The sequence below is a fragment of the Nomascus leucogenys genome, chromosome 4 (genome assembly GCF_006542625.1).
Source record: "Nomascus leucogenys isolate Asia chromosome 4, Asia_NLE_v1, whole genome shotgun sequence".
NCBI lineage: Eukaryota > Metazoa > Chordata > Mammalia > Primates > Hylobatidae > Nomascus > Nomascus leucogenys.
The window spans coordinates 9,467,064-9,476,544 of NC_044384.1; positions in this window are offsets into that span (position 1 = coordinate 9,467,064).

The window sequence follows — 9,481 nt, forward strand, 5'->3', positions numbered from 1 at the left end:
TAAGCCATGGGACTGGCTGCTTCCCTTTTCCTCAAAGAAATAATGAATTCACAGACTGTAAATGTATTCTGTCATATAGATAATTTTAAAGGACCAAAAGCTGTGGTGAATCCCCTTGTCTGATTATTGTCTCACACACTCTGGAGAAACTCAGAAAGGCAAAGTACACAGGCAATCTCCTCCCCACACACCACCAGACCCCAAAATCAACACAGCCACCCACATAGGCACACATGAACACGCTTTCCAAGAGGAGAAGAGCTTTTCCAGGAAAAGGAATCAGTAAGAGCTCTGCTGACCACATCCTGGGTTCGGGATCACCTTTGCAAAGGGAAAGACTTTGCCAAAGAAATAACATGAACTTTAAATGTCTCAAATGCTTTTAAAATTAAATGTTTGGATTTTTTAAAAATTGCCATTCTCTGGCACCCCCATAGAATAGATTAGTGGTAAGTAAAAATCATTTCGTGAAATAATGTGGCAAAAATACGTAACAGCTCCTATCCTTGCTCACAGTCAAGGGCAGACGCAACACAGAGTCAGGCAGGAGAGCAAATGTGAAAGACCAGAAAGACACAAGCACTCAAAGGACAGGCCCTGTGGCTCCTAGATTAGAAGTCTGACTTTTCAAGACCATGAAAGGTGACGGGATAACTGTTCTGTAATTCTCATATGGATTCCATAAATAGGCTTTTCCAGAATTGTAGCTGAAGGGAGTTGGTGTGGACCCAGAGAATATGTTACCAGAATGAGTGCTGCTGATGCCAGAGCACAGCAAAGAGACTCGGGAAGCCTGCCCCGCACTGGAGACCCGGCAATGTTGAATGGACACAGAACTTGCTGACAGTTTCGTTATAATCACTCAGGGAACTAAACAGACACTCCTTTTCTTGTAGTAAAAAGTAGAAAAATGCTTGGGCACAGTGGCTCCTGACTACAATCCCAGCACTTTTGCGAGTCCAGGGCAGGAAGATCACTTGAGTCCAGCAGTTTGAGATCGGCCTGGGCAACATAGTGAGACCCCATCTCTACAAAAAAAATTTGTTTTAAAATTAACTGTGCATGGTGGCACACGGCTGTCGTCCTAGCTACTCAGAAGGCTGAGGTGAGAGCCTGGTTCAGCCTGGGAGGTTGAGTCTGCAGTGAGTTGTGATGGTGCCACTGCATTTCACTCCAGCCTGGGTGACAAAGTGAGACCCTATCTCTAAAAAAAAAAAAAAAGTGGAAATAGCCTAGAAAAATCTATTTTTTCCCTCCTTTTATAGGTTTCCCTTACAAAGAATTTTTTGGAGACAGAGTGTCGCTCTATCACCCAGGCTGGAGTGCAGTGGTGCGATCTCAGCTCACTGCAACCTCTGCCTCTTGGGTTCAAGAGGTTCTCCTGCCTCAACCTCCTGAGTAGCTGGGATTACAGGCATGTGCCACCACGCCTGGCTAATTTCTGTATTTTTAGTAGACATGGGGTTTCACCATGTTGACCAGGCTGGTTTTGAACTCCTGACCTCAAGTGATCTGCCCGCCTCGGCCTCCCAAAGTGCTGGGGTTACAAGCATGTGCCACCACGCCTGGCCTAATTTCTATTTTAATTTCAATAGTTTTGGGGGGTATAGGTGGTTTTTGGTTACGTGAATAAGTTTTTCAGTGGTGATCTCTGAGATTTTGGTGGACCTGTCACGGAAGCAGTGTACATTGTACCCAAAATGTAGTCGTTTATCTCTCACCCCGTCCTATCCTTTCCCCACAAGTCCCCAAGATCCATTATATCATCATTCTTATGCCTTTGCATCCTTATAGCTTAGCGCCCTCTTATAAGTGAGAACATACCGTACTTGGTTTTCCCTTCCTGAGTTACTTCACTTGGAATAATGGCTTTGTTTTTTGGTTTTTGTTGTTGTTGCTGTTGTTTTTAAGGAGACAACTGAAGCTGCCCAAGGAGCCACCTACTCGGTGTTCATTTTGTCAAGTCGGCTCACGCAACTGGAATTTGTTCAGAAATCATCAAGTCAGGTTAAAATGTAGGACCACTGGAACAGAACGTCCTCCTACATTTGAGACTAGAGAATGGGACAAACATGTTTGTCTTTCTGTCTTACTTTCTGTTCCCTTGGGTCCTGGCCATCGCGTCATAGAGGCCTCGGTGGGTGACTGATTTGACAAGTAGCTTATGAGTGCAGCCCTGACTTTTTTAAAAGTCCCAGGCTCTGTAAAACCAGGCTCTCCTTTTTCATCTTTTCTTGACATTTTGCTCCTAAAATTAGCTTTTTGATGAGAAAATTACAGTGAGTCATACCCAAGCCAGCTAAAGGTGAGACAAATGCCTGAGATTGAAAATGAGTTGATTCTACTTTGCTGTGCTGATTATGCCAGGTAATTGGACATTGGAATTAGAACTGCCCTGACCTTTCACAAGAAAAATGAAAAAAGCTCTGTTCAATTTTCTGGACTTTTTTTTCTATATGTAAAGCATTTTTGTTGAATGGAGTAATTTACTCTTATTTTTAAATGAGCACCACCAAGAAGCCTGATTCTCACATTGCTTTGTACATTTATTCAATAATTCTAGTTCTTAAATCAATAAAAACCAATCTTTTTCTCACTTTCCTGTCATCTCTTGCTCTGCTCCCAATTTCCTGCCCGCCTCCCCTCCCCACGTCCTCTGTTCATGGACGTTACTAGAGCCAGCCTGGTGCATGGGAAGCAGGACTTACCTTCCCACCTGTTGATGGTTTTTGGCCACCCACTGAGAGGCTCAAAATTTTTAGAGTTACTCCACCTAGTGTCATTTCTTCAGTGGCATATTCAGATATATTGTTTAGAGCTATTGTTTTAAAATGGGGTGAGAGAGGAGACATGGAGTTCCAGCTTCCGATTATGCACCAAAAACAAGAACGGGGCTATGATTTCTTTCTCCAAAGCACATTTCACTGATGTTAAATAACTTATCCTTTTTGTTTCTGCATTTAATCATTTAACAAATATTTATTGACTGTTGCTATATGGTCAGCCATATCCGGGTACTTAAGTAAGACATAGTATTGCTCAAAACAGGAAAACAAACAAACAAACTCCTGGCCCTCATGGGGCTTGTATTCCAGGGGCAGAGACAAGCAACAGTAAACATAAGTGAAATATACTAATAAAAATAAGTTAAAAATTTGTTTAAATGTAAAATATGTAATATGTGAGAAGGTGCTAAAAGCAATGAAGAAAAAAATAAAAAACACGGAAAAAATAAACTGAAAGCTTTCAGAAGGAAGACCAGGAATTCATTTTGAACGTGACACGATTTAGACACATGTTAGATGAGCGGAGATCACCCAAGCAGAGATCCTAGTAGGCAGCTGGATAAGCAAGTATGAAAATCAAGAGATAGACCTGGACTTAAATTATAAACTTGGGAGTCATTTCCAGAAAGATTATATTTAAATCCGTGAGACCATATTGCAGCAGCAAGAAGGAGCACAGATTTTAAAAAAGGGAAGTCCAAGGATTGAGCCGAAAGTACTTCAACATTTAGAGGCCAGAGAAATGAAGAAAAAGACAGTACTAGGAAAACCAAAATGTTTCCCAAGGCAGCAAGTAGTTAGCTGCACTAATTAACACTGACAAATCAAATCAATTTTTTTTTTTTTTGAGACAGAGTCTCGCTCTGTTGCCCAGGCTGGAGTGCAATGGTGCGATCTCGGCTCACTGCAACCTCTGCCTCCCGGGTTCAAGCAATTCACCCTGCCTCTGCCTCCTGAGCAGCTGGGATTACAGGCGCCCACGACCACACCTGGCTAATTTTTGTATTTTTTAGTAGAGATGGAGTTTTGGCATGTTGGCCAGGCTAGTCTTGAACTCCTGACCTCAGGTGATCCACCCATCTCAGCCTCCCAAAGTGCTGGGATTACAGGCGTGAGCCACTGCACCCGGCCTCTCAAATTTGATAAAGAAAGGAAGTTGGCTGGTGGCCTTATCCACATAGAAGTCATTGATGAAAACAATATTCAAGTGGGAATGCAACTCTGACTACCTGTTACACATATGGGGATGGAATCACATCCAAGCCTCTGCAGTGATTAGGAGCGAACAGTGGTTAAGGCAATGGGCTTTGGAGTCAGGCAGCCCTGGGTTCACATCCCAGCAGCCTCCTTCCTTCTGAGTTGCAGGACTCTAGATAAGTCCCATAAATTCAGTGTAATCTTATTTCTTCCTTTATAAAATGGGGATGTTGTTCATGCCTCAATTTAATTGGCCTCTAACTATAGGCCAGGTACAGCTCTAAGTGGCTTATTAGCTTATTCAATGCTCACTAAAGCAGGAATCATTATTTTAGTCATTTGACACAAGAGAACCCAATACCACAGACATTAGTGACAGAGACATTGACCCTGGTAGTGTGGTTGGCAGCCTCTGAGGTGTCCTCAGGAACCCCAGCATCTCGCTATTGCCTTCTGTTGAATGTGAGCTGGACCTAGTGCCACACATTTAACAAATGAAATGTGGTAAAAGTAATGGGATATCACTTTTAAGATTAGGTTACAAAAAGGCTCTAACTTCTACCTTTCTGATCGTCTTTGTTCACCCTCACTCCCTTTCTCATGCACTCTGGGAGAAGCCAGCTACCATGTTGAGAGCTGCTCAATGGAGCACCCCATGTGACAAGAAACTGATGTCTCTGGCCAACCTGACCTGAGGCCTGCCAACAGCCACATGTGTGAGCCTCTCAGTGGATTCTCCCCCTGCTGAGCCTTCAGATGAAGCCACAGCCCAAGCGGACACCTTTATTGCAGCCTTGTGAGACATCCTGAGCCAGAAGAAGACCCAAGTAAACTGCACCTGGATTCCTGAGCCACAGGAATCCTGTCTCTCCAAAACAGTATGCTGTTTGGGGCTGTTAAGTTTTGGGGTAATTTGTTACATAGCAACATAACTGATCCACGTAGTAAACGGCACGCTGAATTAAAATCCAGACATTTGATGCCAGAACCTGCCTAAAAAGAGAGAAAGGTATAGAGCAGAGTGCTGTTAGGCTCCTTATGTGATTACAGAGTTTGGTCACTCTCAATGCATCCTCTCCATTGCCTCTTTAAAGTCTCAATTCAAGACAAGACAGTACTTTGGAGTGAAGGGAATCCAAATTACAATTATCTTCAAGATTCTCTTCTCCAGAGTGATCACAGAGGTGGGCAGTTGCCTCCAACCATTGACAAACGTATATGAATAAGCACAGCCCCTGTCCCTGACACTGTTATTGGTGGAGGATGTCCAGGTTCTTGGCGTCTTGAACAAAGAATTGGACAAAATGCACAAACAAAGCAAGGAAAGAATGAAGCAACAAAAGCAGAGATTTATTGAACATGAAAGTACACTCCACCCTCTAGGGGTTTCCACTGGTTACTTGGTGTTCGCCCTATGTAAAGGAAGAGGATGAAGTAAAGTTACAAAGTCAGTTACTCAGCGTACGCCCTATGTAACTGGAGAGAATATTTCCTGTCATAGCTGAAGTGTGAATTGCCCTTATGTTCCCTGCCTCTATACCCTAGTTTCCTGCCTCAGATACCTTCCTCTTCTAATTAGTTAAAAATACCTAAATTTATTTTATCAGGCCCCAGGATTTAATACATATGTATATATGTATTAAATGTATATATATATATATATATATACTTTTCAAAAACACTTGTAGAAAGTTCCTTTAAATATAGGATTTAAGTTTTGAAAATAATCAAAGCCAACTAGCACAAATCACACTATGAACTTCCCCAATATATGAAACTGAATTTTTAAAAAGTCAACAAAATCAGTCCTGTGGGAATATAAGGGGAGGAGCATTCATAAAAATCATGAAGCTATATCAATCAGTGGCATAGGATCAATGTGCTCTGCATGGAGAATAGTTGAGTACAATAGATTGAGTATAATGCAAACTACTTTTGTGAGCACCACCTGACTTCCTTCTTTCCTCCCAGAAGCTGCCTTGTGAGTCACTGCCCTACTCCCCCAACCCTGGTACTCTCAGTATTTGAGGTTCACAAAGAATAAGGCCCTGAGCCTCTAAACCAATCGCCCTGATTATTTCTACAACTAAGCATTCATTTAGTGTCCTCCAAAATTAATATGTAATATAGTCTGGGCAAAATTGTATTTTAAATGATCTCTGAATGACCTCCTAATCTAAATTATTCAAACAAGGCAAAACCTTGAGGGGTGTGTGGAAAAGTGGTTACAGAAATAGGGAACTATAATGGCAAAAGAGTAAGAAGTTGTCAAGAAGCACTTTTAACATTAGTTTAATTACCATATCAGAATATCTGGAGTTATAGCAAAGCTCAAAAACCAGATATTCAGCCCATGTGAAATGCGTCAATGCTCAGTTTTAGTTCTCTGATTGAAACATGGAGGTTTTAAAAGACATGTAAAGCCTATGCAGCTCGAATTTGCTCTAAGGTATCCGGAGCTCTCCCGTATGAGATTTTCACTCAAGCAACTTAATTTCCAAATAATTTCATCCAGCATTTGAGTATGAGCGTATAAGGTGTTGCATACAGTATACGTTTTAGTGGTTAATAAGAAAGCCTTCAGAATTTATTTTCTGAGTACGAATAAAGATAAAAGGAATACTATACCATTAAGTAACAATAACAGCAATTTAAAATACTTTTGTTTTGAGAAAAGTGTATTTTAGAATTAAATATTCAAGTGTTTAAAATCAAGCAAGTGCGAAGATTTGGCACAGATTTTTGGCAGTGACTTGGTGTTCAGTGTTATTAAAATGCCTTCAATCCTCATATGAACCCCAGTCTGTTCCAAGCCACAGGCTTCATCCCTAAATTTAAAGTGGAAAGAATGGATCTTAGTCTGGACTAAATATTAGAGTAAGAGAGAAAAGTAATTAAACTAACAACATGAAAAATAGAAGAAAATATTGTTTATAAATCAAATTAAACTTGTCCTTGCAACGTTTCAGCTACTTAGAATTAGGAAATGCATAGAATCGCCACAAGGGGGTGCTACTGATAAACCGACAACAGCCCTTCCTTGGCCACTCTGATGACTAAATAGTCCTCAAACCTCCTGCCCAGTGCACTATCAAGACCAAGTCAGACAATTCACAGCAGAAGAGGAGAGATTTTAAAACAGAAATACGTTCAAGAACATATATCCACAAAACAGAGCTTCAAACAAAAACAAGTTATCAAAGGGCAAACAGAAGAGAATACCAGGTATTTTCCCTTATCCCTCATCACAGATTTAGTTATTTTAAAAAGCAATCTTTGCTGCTTTTCAAGAAAGCATTAAACTTGAAATATATTTACTCTTTATTCTCTTTGAGGAACAATCCACTTAAAAACAACTCCGAAGCGGAATATCCTGGGGGAGTCCTTCCTGCGGACCCCCACCACCAACCCAGCCAGCCTCCGATTACATGACCCATCATTTCAGCTCAAAGGGCTGTCTTTTAACATTGCATCCTCAAGGGCTACGTAAAAAAAAACAAATGCAAACAAACAAAAGTCCTTACTCCTGAATGTTTAAAATGCAAATCGAGTTTTGAAATTCTGGGTCTTTGTTGTGCTCAGAATTACTGCCACTTTTTTTAACTTCCCTCAAGTGAAGTCACCAAAGAAAGAATGGCTGAAACTTCAGTACTAAAAGTTATTCACAGTTTTATTACTGAGCTTGGAAAGCTTTTCCGGTGAATGGCAATACAAAAACAAAGGTTCTCTCACAGCACTGGGTTTTTGTCTTTTCAGTTAAAGCGTATTCAATTAGTAAGACCCACAATAACTTAAGATTCAATTATTTTTCAATAATTGTTTTTCATAATGAGTCACAAAAGTTGTTTTCTTCCATCTTGCTAGCCTAACCTGCTATGCCCAAACCAACTACAATTTAGCTATTTGGGGTACGTCATTTCTTTTCTTGCTGCTCTGAACTTTAATGGACAAAATGTTAATTAAATAAGAATAAAGTAAAATGCATGACAGGGCCTAGCATGTGGTAGAAGCTAAATAATTATTAGTTCCTTCCCAGTACTCCCAATAGGCATCCTTTTTTGTGTGGAGGAATACATTTTCTTTTGCATACACATAAGGATAGCTTTACCCATAGATGATGTTACCTGTCTACTTGCCGTGATGGAGAATTCTGGAAGGTTCTCCCATCCAAGGATGTCTTATCGCACTGATGCCTGCCATTCCCTCTTGGACAGTTCCTTTTATGTGCTGCACTATGTGAGGCACTGAGGGGCTGCTGATGATGGATAAAGCATGGTCCTTAACTACAGCATCTTAAATAAATCCTGAGCCTGTGAAACACTGAGCCTATGCGTAGAGAGTATGTGATCAAATAGGAAACTTAATGGCACAAAGTGATTGCACGACAGCACAGTGTGGAAAGGATGCGGCCTTGATAGTGAGACTGATGTAAATTGAGTAGCACCCTCCAGAAAGATACGTTCAAGTCCTAACTTCCATGGCTTGTGAGTGTGACATTACTTGGAAATAGGGTCTTTGCAGATGTAATTAAGGATCTCGAGGATGAGATCACTCTGTTTAGAATGGGCCCTAAATGCATTCCTTATAAACGAAAGGAGAGGGAGTTTAGGCACAGATCGTCACAGAGGGAGACCTCTGTGAACACAGACACAGAGATGGGTGTGAATTAGCTACAAGGCCAGGAATGCTGAGGCTTGCTGGCAGCCACCAGAAGCTGTTCCAAGAGGGAGAAGCGTGGAACAGATTCTCTCGCTGAGCCACCAGATGGAACCAACCCTGCCAACACCTTGATTTCAGACTTCTGGCCTCCAGCACTGTGAGATGATAAATCTGCGGTATGAAGCCACCTGGATTGTAGTGATTTGTTACCACAGCCTAAGGACACAACACAAGTGGCCTGGGTTCAAATCAATGCTTCCCCAGCCTGTGGCCCAGGGCATCGATCGAACTTTAAATGTCCTCCTCTGTAAACTAGAGTTCCTAGTAGTTACCTCGCAGAGAAATAAACAAAAAACAGTCAAGACTGCTGTGATCCCCTCCTCACCCCTTACAGCCTCTTTGACCAATGGCATAAGACTTAACACCTTGTGTCTCAGTTTCCTCATCCATAAAATGGAGATGAAAATAGCAGCTACCTCGTAGGCTGGCGTGAGAAGTACAGGAGATGCTACCCAGAGACCACAGGGGCGGGGCACATGAGGCCCTCGGCCCATGCAAGCTGCCCGTGCTGACCTGTTATCATGGTGACCGCCGTGGGAACTGAGCTGACCGGAAGACCAGTAAGGTTCGGGATGAGCAGGAAGCTTCCGTAGGAGAAAAAACCTGAAGTGGACCTTGAAGCAATGGTTCCGTTTGGATGGGTCACAGAGAGGGATCGGCATCTGGGGCGGGGTTGGCTCAGGAACCTAAGAAAGGAGTGAGAGACACTGTGTGCATGCATGCGCGGAACTCTCCACCTACGCAGAGGCCCTGGAGAGCCTGGTGAGCTGAATTAAGAA